The sequence below is a fragment of the Camellia sinensis genome, chromosome 10, assembly GCF_055761805.1.
Source record: "Camellia sinensis isolate YWXY chromosome 10, ASM5576180v1, whole genome shotgun sequence".
NCBI classification, from domain to species: Eukaryota; Viridiplantae; Streptophyta; class Magnoliopsida; order Ericales; family Theaceae; genus Camellia; species Camellia sinensis.
Window position 1 is genome coordinate 51,882,856 of NC_138970.1, and position 12,231 is coordinate 51,895,086.

Here is a 12,231-nt window from a genome sequence, read left to right on the forward strand (position 1 = left end):
CTTGCTCTCATTAGGTGTACCCCCATAGTCACCCTTCTTAACTCTAGTTGCATCTGGCGCAACCGACTGAGGCTCTAACTCCCTACCACTTCTCAAAGCAACCACCGCCTGCACTTGCTCATGTTGCTTACCATTCCCACCCGAACTCTCTGCCCTATATTGTCCCTTAGGGTTGGCCACAGTTTGACTTGGTAATTTTCCCTCCTCTCTTCGATTCATGTAGTTAGCTATTTGACCCAATTGGGTTTCTATCTTGGCAATAGAGTGAGTGTGGGAGTGAACTATCGGTGCTAACCCCTTAAGTTCTGAAAGAGCTTCCAACACCTGAGTCTCAAAGGTAGAGTTGCCCTGAGGAACAGGCAGGGGTTGTGGTTGCCGGTACAGTTGTGGGGGTCGATAAGGTTGCGGTGGTTGGTAGGATGATTGGTTGGCAAAATTATTAAAATTCTGCCTTGGTGGTGGAGGATTATAAGAAGTGCCTTGTGAAGGGGGTCTCCATGAGAGGTTAGGGTGATTTCTCCATCCCGGATTATATGTGTTGGAGTATGGGTCATTACTCGGGTTGGAGAATCCTTGAGCCACATTCACATGCTCTTGGACTAACTCCGGAAATTGTGATGCCGAAGGGCACTCACTCAAGTCATGAGCAGGGCTTGCACATATAACACATGCCTCACGGAATTGAGGCTGATCTTGCTGGGTAGGGGCATGTCCCGTAGCTAATAAGTGGTCTATCTTGCGGGATAGTGCCTCTACTTGTTGGGCTAACTCTAGGTTTTTCCCGACCTCATAAATGCCCCCTCTTTTCGGGGCTCCAACTACGGGTTGCCGGACTTGCCGGGCTGCGGAGGCATGGTGAAGGGAATTATCACTTAAGTTCTCAAACAATTGCCATGCCTCGGTATCATTTTTAGACATAAATGTCCCACCACAGGACGAGTCCACCATTTGGCGGTGTGGCTCAGTTAAGCCATAATAGAATGTTTGAACAAGTTGCCAATCAGGCACTTGGTGGTGGGGACACTGTTGGAGAAGGTCTCTAAGTCTTTCCCACGTCTCATGGAATTGCTCGCCATCTATTTGAGCAAAGTTTGTGATGGCTCGCCTAAGCTGGTTGGTTTTACCTATGGGAAAGTACTTCTCCAAAAACCGTTGCTGTAATTGGTCCCAAGTTGTGATTGAATTAGCAGGTAAAGAATTTAGCCAGTGTTTGGCTTTATCCTTTAACGAGAATGGAAACAATCGCAACATTAAGGCCTCATTTGTGAAATTCTGGATCCTTACTGTCGAGCAAATTTCCAGAAATTCATTCAAATGCTTATAAGGGTCATCATGAGTTAGTCCATGGAATGATGGGAGCATTTGTATGGTGCTGGACTTAATCTCATAATGAGCAGCAGTGGTGTTGGGCAATTGGATGCATGATGGTGATGTATATGCAGTGGGTGTAAAATAATCCTTAAGTGTCCGGTTGGGCACATTTGGGACATTAGGATCTGCCATCTCTAATGGCTCAATGTATGAATATTCAAGCCTAGGAATACGAGCAGAGGTCCTAAGTCTCCTAAGGGTCCTTTCTAGTTCAAGGTCCAAACTCCACAATTCAGGGCGACAAGAACGACGCCCGTGCATACACTACCCAAACACACACAACAAGTTCCGACTCTGTGCACTAAGTATGAAATCAAAATACCAAAGGAAGAAATACTCACAGCGGTTTAACGAAAACGCTTTACTCGTCTTCCGGATGGTTGACGTGTAGACGTTGTCCCCAACCTCTGTCTGAGTTTTGACTTCTGTTTTAGCACTTTGGTGCTTTGCTTGTGAGTGTTTGCTTCTGTTTACTCACTTTAGCACTGCGGGTTTTTTTTTTTAAAAAAAAAACTCGGCTGCGCTCCGCTTGCACTTCAGTGATAGCTCCAATTTCAAACACTCTGCACACTTAGCAACACCAAAAGCATAAAATCCTAAACTAAAAATTAAAATAAGAATGTAACTTTAAATTAACTAATTTCGCCAGAAGTCCCCGGCAACGGCGCCAAAAGTTGATGGGTCGTTGAACACACCAAAATTAAATACTAAACTATACCAAATTCTATCAGAATAATGGCAAGTCCAGGTATCGATCCACAGGGACTATTGTGAAATTAAACTAATTTAATTGTTAAATTCCTAAATTAATTTTTGATAAAAAGATTGAATGATCATAACTTAATTTAATAACAAATAAATTAAACTAAGGAATTAAATTATCAATAATAAATGAAATTGGATTTACTAAATTGGGGAAAAATCCTAGGGTTGAGAATTCACCACTAACCACATAATTAGGGTTTCCAATTGAAATTAATTATGCTATGGTTTGAACGAATTAATGCTTCACAACTACAAGCTCAAAGCATTTAACAAGAAGATCATCACATTCAATGTACGAGCACGAACCATCTCAAGTAATACGAATCGTTCACTCTAAACTAGGGTAGTGATACGACTCGTTCCTCGTAGCATGGTTCGTCCCATACCTTGAATGTGAAGGAATAGAAAACTCATGTATGGATAATATTCAACAATCACAGAAAGTTAAATATTTGAAAAGATAATGAAGATCATATATAAAGAATTTCTAAAACACCATACAATGGTTCAAACCTTACATAATATAAAATCAAAAGAGAAAACTACATAATTACATGGCTAGGGTTTCATCAAAACCCTAGAAAAGAAGACTAGCCACTCATGGAGGAGTGGAAGGAAGTAGAAGGAGAAGGAATCACCATGGGAGACATCCTTGAAGCTTTTTGTTTCTTCCTCTTTTGCAAACCCTCGCCTCCCTCTTTAGGTCCAAAAACTTTCAGAACCCTAATCCAGCCCTTTTCTCTTCTTTTTCTCCTTCCAATCTCGTCCAAACAGGTTTAAAACGTCGGTTTGACTTTCCCAGAAAAAGTCAACGCACGTGCGGGAAAAGTCAACTCTGCCAAATTCTGTCTTTTTGCTCATTTTATGCTCCGACGATGTATAACTTGATTGACACTCAACACACATAAAAATATACGGTTTGACCAGCAAGTGAAGTTAAGAGATTCTAATTAACGGCCTCAATGATGTACATTTCGGCCTTAATCACCAATCATTATGCGTTTTGAGGACAACAACATAACAGAAAAATAAAAAAACAAAAAAAACAAAAAAAGAAAATTAGAAATGAACAACTCCTTAATGTTGCAAATACCATCCGGAAGAGGAAAAAAAAGGAAGAAAAAAAAAACTGAAATGCTCCAATAGATTGTTCACATTCTTTCAATCCTCACACACAAAAGCAATGGGATGAACAACCCATTCAAAACCACCCGTTCGAGCTTGGTATATGAGTGGGGCCTAATGGGCCACCAAGTTGGCTTCTTTCCTTTTTAACCCATGAATCACCTGCTCGTCCATCGAAATCTTCAATAATATACATTGGCTTACTGGGTTGTCCATCAAAGATATAGCAAAATTAATAAGCGGGGTCAGATGTCTCTATTTCCTCAAGCGTATACAACCTATCAATCATCTACTGATAAGAGTTAGCATAATCATGATGAACACATATGTCTTGTGTTTTCATAGACATGCATAGATTTCCCATGCTACTTGCCAATAGCGAAGCACCCTCAGATTACCCTTTCTTATGTTGCATGGGGGTTTTCCCGGTGTATTTCCATTTACTGCCACCAGTTGATACGTCTTCCACCAGAATTGTTGATGACTCTCCGTGCACATAAGGGTCGACTATATGATGGACAAGCTCCGAAAGGGACAAGTCATCAATTGTGTCATGGACAGCCTCAAAAGGGGGCAACCCGTTGTTGTCCTTAAAGTCATCTTCTATTGTCGAAGTCTCCTCATCCACTTGAAATGGGTTCAAAGCTTGACTAGGAGTCCATGCATTCTTCCTTGCTGTTGTTGCACCTTCGTATACCTGCCGTATTAACTCTAAGTGCTCCAATGATTAGGTTCGGAACTTGACAACATTCTTGTCAATCTGCAACACAAGGAAAAAATAGAACAAAAAAATTTGAAACTAGACAGCAACACCAATGACTTTTAGGGTGGTAAAAAAAGTAACCAACTGAAATAAATAGCAACTAAAATAACCAAATAAAAAATTAATGAAATAAAATTATTGCAACACAAACCAATTTGGATAAAGCATAAACTAATCAAATGAAATAAGCAACAAAACTGAGAATTTTTATACATTAGTGCAAGAATCCATTAAACCATACAGAACCCATTACAAAAAAAGAAAAAAAAAAAGAAAAAGAAAAAGAAATAACCAAATCAATGTATGTCTAATAACCTTTCTCAATTTTGGACAACATAATTAAAAAAATCAATCAGGGTGGTCAGTAAACAATGCCCATTCAATCATACAGTAAAAACAAGCAGATAGTGATTACAACAATGAACATATGGATATCGGATTGGGGGGAAAAATACTGCAACATACCTTCTCCATTTTTTCCCACCATTCGAATGACGCTTGTATCAACCCACTCGATTCATCATAACTTATACATGTCAGTCCGTGTCTTGTGTCTATAAGTCTTGCCCATGACTGCCAATTCTTTTTTAGTAAATTATACTTGTTCTGCATTTGTTTCACGTCATGTACCTTCTCAGTAATAGTTTCAAAATTCTTGCATAGTGCTCTTTGACCACGAGTTCTAAGAAAATGCGGGTATTTTTGGAGTCCTATACTGCTTTGTGGACATTTATCAACTGTGTTTGGGTCTGGGACTGATTCTTACCCTGGGTGAGGGACTGACTCGTAGCCCGCTTTCACAAATTTTTGGAAGGGGTGGTTAGCATTTGCGATAGATCCATATGGCTAATATGGTGCGGGAAAACAAAAGTTGTTCTACATGTGTAATAATTAACATAATTGCATAAGTGAAAAAATAGCACAAGCAATAACAATGTAACAAACAAAAAGCTAGAAGAAGTTGCCGTAATAATTGGAAAACCATAAGTTTAATAAGCAGTGCATAATTTACATAGACAAGGTAGCATTTCTAAAGGGAAATTAGGTACACAATAGCAAAATAACAACAAACAAGTTTAACACGAAGGTCACACATTGAAGGACACGCAAGGAGTGTTAAAAGTTGATAAAGTCACCCTTTAACTGGAATATAATGTCCGCAAGGTGTGAAAGTCAAGGATGTGCGTTTGGCCATTTTCGTCACACAAGCCAATCTAACTACAACATGGCCGAAGTAGACAAAGGCATTAGTAATGTTTAAAAAGAATATGTAATTTGTGAAACTTGAGATGACTCACTACTGCACGAGCACATTGGTAGTAGGCACAACCTGGATTTCTCAAAGATCTTGAAATCTTCGCAAGACAATAGCCAAAACCACAGACACACAAGGGTCCTGGCCGCGTAGACGTGGCAGATGACATAAAGGAAGCCATGGTCTGTTTTAGGAGAACCACAAATGAAAAAAGAGTAATGGCTAGAAAAAAAAAATGAAAAATGTGTTCAAATGTATCGTAGGCAATTTCTTGGAAGGGAAAAAAGAGTGTACATTACCTTGTTTCTGAGGAGAGGCAAAAACCTAGGGGTGTAAATTTGGCCCGGCCCATGTCGGGCCTCAAAGCTCCCGCTATAGCGATCCCGGGTTTACCCTTGTTGTACAGTGATCCGGACATGTATCCGTGGATGTTGGCAGTTGATTAGTATCTTATTTACATCCTTTTTACTTCGTATTTGAGTTATAGGATGTGTTGGGCAGGGTTGTTACAGGCTGGTTAGGCCTTGGTTTCAATTCCTTGTCGTTCAGTTTTTAGGCGTTCCGCTCGAGCGGGTCTTCTTGCGCTCGAGCGGGTATTGCACACCTCCAGTATTTCGGGTTCCTGCAAAACTTCTGCAGATGCGATTTCTGCGCTCGAGCGGGTTTGTTTACGCTCGAGCGGTGGCGCTCGAGCGGGTCGTTTGGCGCTCGAGCGGGTAGTACTTTCTGGGTGTAAGTTCTGGGAGGTGGAAATCTGCGCTCGAGCGGACTGGTTTTTGCGCTCGAGCGGAAGTGCTTTATTCTTGTGTCTTGGCGCTCGAGCGGGCCTTATTGCGCTCGAGCGTGTCCAGAGTTTTGTTCTTGGCACTCGAGCGTCGTGTTCTCCGCTCGAGCGGGTCATACGTATATGAGTTATCCGCTGGGTGATTTTAAATCACTTTTTGCATTTCTTTCTCTCTCCTACTTTTTCTAAAAGCTATTTTGAGAGCTCCTCTCTCTAAAATCTTGCATTCTCTCTAGATTTTGATCTAGCTAGGGTGAGTTCCTCACCTTCGGTCTTTGTAAAAGTCGTGTTGATCGTCGAGGGCGTCGTTTTGATCTGAAAATCTTGGTCTTTGGAGCACGTTGGGTTTTGTCATCCTCTCCTTTGGGGCTCCAGATTTGAGGTAGGGATATCCTACTCCTCTCTATGGATTTTGTCTTTAAATTTTAGTATTTTGAGATGTTGAGGTTGGTTTGGTAATTTTGTGAGAGTTTGGGGCCTTTGTGTAATTTTACAAAAGTTGGGGTTTTATTCGTAATAAACCTAGGTGCATGTTTGGCATAGAGAAATGGAATAAATGTTGAATCATTGATGAAATGGAACCTTAAGGGTTGTAATGTTAATTATGGAAAATCACCTAATTACATTGTTGATTAATTGGGATAATTAATTGTGAGAAATGAGGTTATGAAATGGAATGGTTGAGATTGGGAATGCATGGGGTTAAAGGGTGTAGTTGAATTATTTATCACTCACCGAAGTGAAATGTTGATTTAATATCCATTTGTGCATTTATTTTCTGTTTAGAAATAACTGCTTTGGGCTATCGGTGGAGGATAGTCGTGATTGTTGTAGACAATGCATGATGATTAGGCAAACTAAAACTAATCGATTGAATGTGTCATAGAGTATGACGGTGGATTGAATACATTAAATTTATGTATTGATTGATTGTGTATAGAACCCTTGTGTTTATATGCATTGTGTGTAGAGGAGGAGATGGGGGATGTACTCCGCGGTTTAGGGGAAGATGGGGGATGTACCTCTAAACCGGATAGTGTTGGGAGAAGATAGGGGATGAACTCCGTAGACATAGCTCATATGCTTGTCTAGAGAAATGAAGATAGAGCTCATATGCTTATCTTTGAGAAGTGTAGATACAGCTCATATGCTTGTCTAGAGAAGTGAAGATAGGGCTAATATGCTTATCTTTGTGAAATGTGGATATAGCTTATAGGCTTATCTGTGAATGTGGGATATAATTGTTATACATATCTGCTGAAATGATGATGGAGCTAATATGCTTATCTATTGAAAAAGGGAAAATGAAAAGTAACTTGGACTCATAAGTCGTATGACATAAAACGTGATTTATGTGGATGTATCAGTGTTGGCCATCTATCAATTGCTAATCTTTTAGTCATTGTTCATGGTTGGTTTAGTATATTTCTACTGGGCTGTGGCTCACCCTATATGGGAATATCATTTTCAGGTGCAGGTAGCATGCCACCTCCAAGGACGTAGCTTGGGAGGCTAGAGGCAGGCGGATTCTTTTGTTGTTTTATTTTGATGTATTACATGTAATCTCAAGCCAAGAGCTTAAATTGTAAATGAGTTAGCACTCTTTTGTTGTAACCAAGTGTTAACTTGGAAAGCTGTAAGCCCGTAGGGCATTTGCTTTTGTTGTTAACATGTAATACTCTTGTAAGAAACTACCCTGATGAATAGAAGAATGTTTATCTTTATTACCAATTCATGTCTTTATTGATGGGTTTAATGTTATTATTTTGAGGGCGTTACAACTTGCTATTAGAGCGTACCGGGTTCGAATACTTTGGGTACGTGGGAAGTGATTAGTATCACAATGGGTTTGTCTCGCTTGATAGAGACTTAAATGTAGTGTCATATGCTACGTGCTTAATTGATAACATGCTTATGTGACTATGTGGGTATGGGATTTAATTTCTAGGATGTTGATTGGATCCTTGGGTTTCTGGGAGTCTTGTTGGAAAAGCACTTGATCAATGCTGTTTCTAACCATAACTCTAGTAACGCCTCGGGACTATCATTATCCGGAAATGAAATTCGTAAGTGCTTATGTGTTTATGTGCTTACGTGGAGTGAATTACTGTTGTCCATGCATTAGGACGTGAGTGTTTAGTTTCGGCACATTTATGAATGTGCTAACGTTCTGTATTACCTTTATTAGGATGTCAGGACGAGGAAGAGGTGCTAGGCGTGGTAGACCTGCGAGGCAGGAAGTACCGTTACCGGGTGAGATTCCGGCAGTGCAGGAGGGAGTTGGCCAGGCCAATGTGGCCGAGCCAGCGGGTCAGCAGGCTATGGGTGCCTTGGCCAGAGAGATAGCAGGAGCTTTGGGTATTCTTAGAGCTGGGAATCAGGCAGCTGAGGCAGGGCCTTCTTTCTTGAAGAGGGAGTTTTTTCGGTCTAATCCGGATGAGTTTATCGGGGATCCGAAGGAGCCACTGAAGGCTAATGAGTGGCTAGAGCAAATGAGTAAGACGTTCGAGATGCTTGGCATCGAGGACGGAGCACTGAAAGTGACCTTGGCATCCTTCCAGCTGAAGGGAGATGCGGGTCAATGGTGGAAGTACGAGAAAGCTCGTGTTGGTGGTACTTGGGAGGCGTTTGTAAATGCTTTTCAGGAGAGGTTTTTGTCTGCAGCAGCTAGGGAGAAGCTGAGGGATCAGTTTAGCCGGCTTAATCAGCAGGGCTTGTCAGTGGCCGAGTTTGAGGCTACTTTTACCAGTCTGTCCAGGTTTGCACCTGAACTGGTGGCGTCTGAGGAACACCGTTGCTATGAGTTTGAGTGGAAGTTGAGGCGGGGCCTGAAGTTGAGGGTTGGTGGGTCTTACATCCGGGAGTACAGACACCTAGTGGACGCTGCAGCTCATATGGAGCTCATGATGCAGGAGGAGGATGAGGGGCAGAGAGGCTCCAAGAGGAGCCAAGATGGCCAGGGCGATGGCAGGAGGCAGAGGGGTTCTAACCCTCAGTAGTCGCAGGGTGGTGTTGCTAGATCGACCTTCCCCGTGCCGAGTGCAGGCTCCGGGAGAGGTGGTCAGGGGGATTTCACCTGTTACAAGTGTGGCCAGCTGGGTCACAAGGTTTCTGTTTGCCCGCAGAAGGGTGGGAGTCAGAGAGCTGCTTCTTCTTCAGGTAGACCGCAGAGTCAGAGTTTGGGCAGGGGGCAGCCCTTGTCTTGTTATCAGTGTGGACAACCTGGGCACCTGAAGAGGTTTTGCCCACAGTTGAGTGCCACTTCGGGAGCGTCTGGTTCCAGGCAGACGCAGGGTTTTCAGCCAACTTAGTCTGTGCAGGCCTCGAGGGCCAATCCGGGGGCTTCATCGTCCCAATCAGTGCAGCAGTCGTTTGCTCCTAGAGGTGAGCAGGTAGACCAGGGGCCTACGGGGCGCGTGTATGCTGTTACCGCGCAGGATTTAGTACCGGCTCCATCGGTAGTGAGAGGTACTTTTCTGTTTTGCAACTCGGTTGCTAGTGTGTTGATAGACACAGGTGCATCTCATTCTTTTGTATCTGCTGCATTTGCATCTGTTTTGGAATTGGAGTTAGCACAGTTAGCATCTCCTATTTGTGTGGTGTCACCTCTTGGTGGTGAGTTGATTCTGAAACAGGTTGTTAGAGGCTGTGATATAGAGGTCGCCGACTATAGGCTTCCTTTTCCGTTTGTCGTCATGCCCATGAAGGGCTTTGATGTTATTTTGGGTATGGACTGGCTATCGTCATACCGGGCTGTTATCGATTGCTACCGCCAGAGGGTCACGTTATGTACCTTGAGCGGGGAGTGGTTCCATTTCTTGGGAGACCGGGTTGGTAGTGTTTTGCCACCAGGGTATGATTCGCGAGGGCGGAGTGAGCTTAGTGGTTTACTTGCTAGCTTTGAGAGTGGTGAGTGTGTTGAGACCCAGATTGTATTGCCGAGGGTGGTTTGTGAGTATTCGGATGTCTTTCCCGAAGATCTTGTTAGTTTGCTACCTCACTGAGAGATAGAGTTCTCTATTGATTTAGTGCCTGGCACGGCGCCGATTTCTATGGCACCTTACCGTTTTGCTCCAGCAGAGTTGGTTGAGTTGAAAGTTCAGCTCCAGGAATTGCTAGATAAGGGTTTTGTTCGCCCTAGTGTTTCACCGTGGGGAGCACCGGCCCTCTTTGCTAAAAAGAAAGATGGTGCCTTGAGATTGTGTATAGACTACCGGAAGTTGAATTGGGCTACGGTTAAGAATAAGTACCCTATGCCCCGTATAGATGATTTGTTTGACCAGTTGAAGGGTTCCCGTTGTTTCTCTAAGATAGACTTGAGATCGGGTTACCACCAGTTGAGGGTCAGGGAAGAGGATATTCCGAAAACGGCATTCCGTACGCGGTATGGCCATTATGAGTTTCTGGTGATGCCATTTGGGCTTACCAATGCACTGGCAGTCTTTATGGACTTGATGAACCGGATTTTCCGGGAGTTCTTAGACCGATTTGTGGTCGTCTTCGTGGACGACATCCTTATCTATTCGCCTTCAGAGGAGGAGCACGAGGAACACTTGAGAGTGGTGCTTGAGTTGCTTAGAGCCCATAGGCTGTATGCCAAGTTTGGGAAGTGTGAGTTCTGGCTGAGGGAAGTCAAATTCTTAGGCCACGTGGTATCCGGGGAAGGGGTGTCTGTTGATGCATCCAAGATTGAGGCAGTGCAAGATTGGGCACAGCCTAAGAGTGTGTTTGAGATCCGCAGTTTTCTGGGATTAGCTGGGTATTACCGTCGGTTTGTGAAAGATTTCTCCAGGTTAGCGTCACCGTTGACTCGACTGACTCGGAAGGGAGTCAAGTTTGTGTGGAGTGAGACTTGTGAAAAGTCGTTCCAAGAGCTGAAAGTTAGATTGACCACCGCTCCGGTGTTGATTATTTCGGAGAGAGGGTTGGGTTATGCGGTTTATTGTGATGCCTCACGAGAGGGTTTGGGTTGTGTGTTGATGCAAGAAGGGAAAGTGGTAGCTTATGGCTCACGTCAGTTGAAAATACACGAGAAGAATTACCCTACACATGACCTAGAGTTAGCGGCTGTGATCTTTGCCTTGAAAATCTGGAGGCACTACCTTTATGGTGAGAGGTTCGAGGTGTTCTCGGACCACAAGAGTTTGAAGTATCTGTTTACACAGAGAGACTTGAATTTGAGACAGAGGAGGTGGATAGAGTTCATCGAGGATTATGATTTTGAGTTGCATTATCATCCGGGAAAGGCCAATGTTGTGGCCGATGCCCTTAGTAGGAAATCCATTAGTGATGTGGCTTGTATAGCCATCTGGGAATGGGAGATGTTGGGAACACTTGGTGAGTTTGATTTGCTATTGGGCGAATCTGTTGAGGCTGCGGCCTTGTTTTCTGTTGTTGCGCAGCCTACACTTGTGACTAGAGTGCTAGAGGCACAGAGAGGTGACCTTGAGGTAGAATCCATCCGAGAGATGATCTCCAGTGGAAAGGTTGAGAAGGGTTTGACGGTGTATCCCGACCTGAGTGTGAGATACCGAGACCGTTTGTTTGTGCCGGAGTCTTGCTGAGAGGAAGTACTCCGAGAGTTTCACCATTCGCGCCTTGCGGTGCATCCGGGAGGCACTAAGATGTATCGGGATTTGGGTCGCCAGTTCTGGTGGCGGGGGTATGAAGAGAGATGTGGCTATTTTCGTATCGAAATGCCTTACTTGCCAGCAATTGAAGGCCGAGCATCAGAGGCCAGCGGGTTTGTTGCAACCCTTGCCTATTGCCGAGTGGAAGTGGGAGCATGTCACTATGGACTTCGTTGTAGGTCTTCCGAGGACTCAGCGGGGTAGTGATGCTATTTGGGTGGTTGTAGACCGGTTGACTAAGTCGGCGCACTTCATTCCTATGCGCGTGAGAGATTTGGTAGATCATCTTACCGACTTGTATATTCGGGACATAGTGAGGTTGCACGGAGTCCCAGTGACGATCGTCTCAGATAGAGACCCTCGTTTTACTGCTAGATTGTGGCAGAGCTTGCAGAGTGCCTTGGGCACTAAGTTGACCTTTAGTACGGCTTATCATCCTCAGACTGATGGGCAGTCCGAGCGTACTATTCAGATCCTTGAAGATATGCTTCGGGGTTGTGTCCTGGACTTCAGTGGGACGCGGGAGAGGCACTTACCA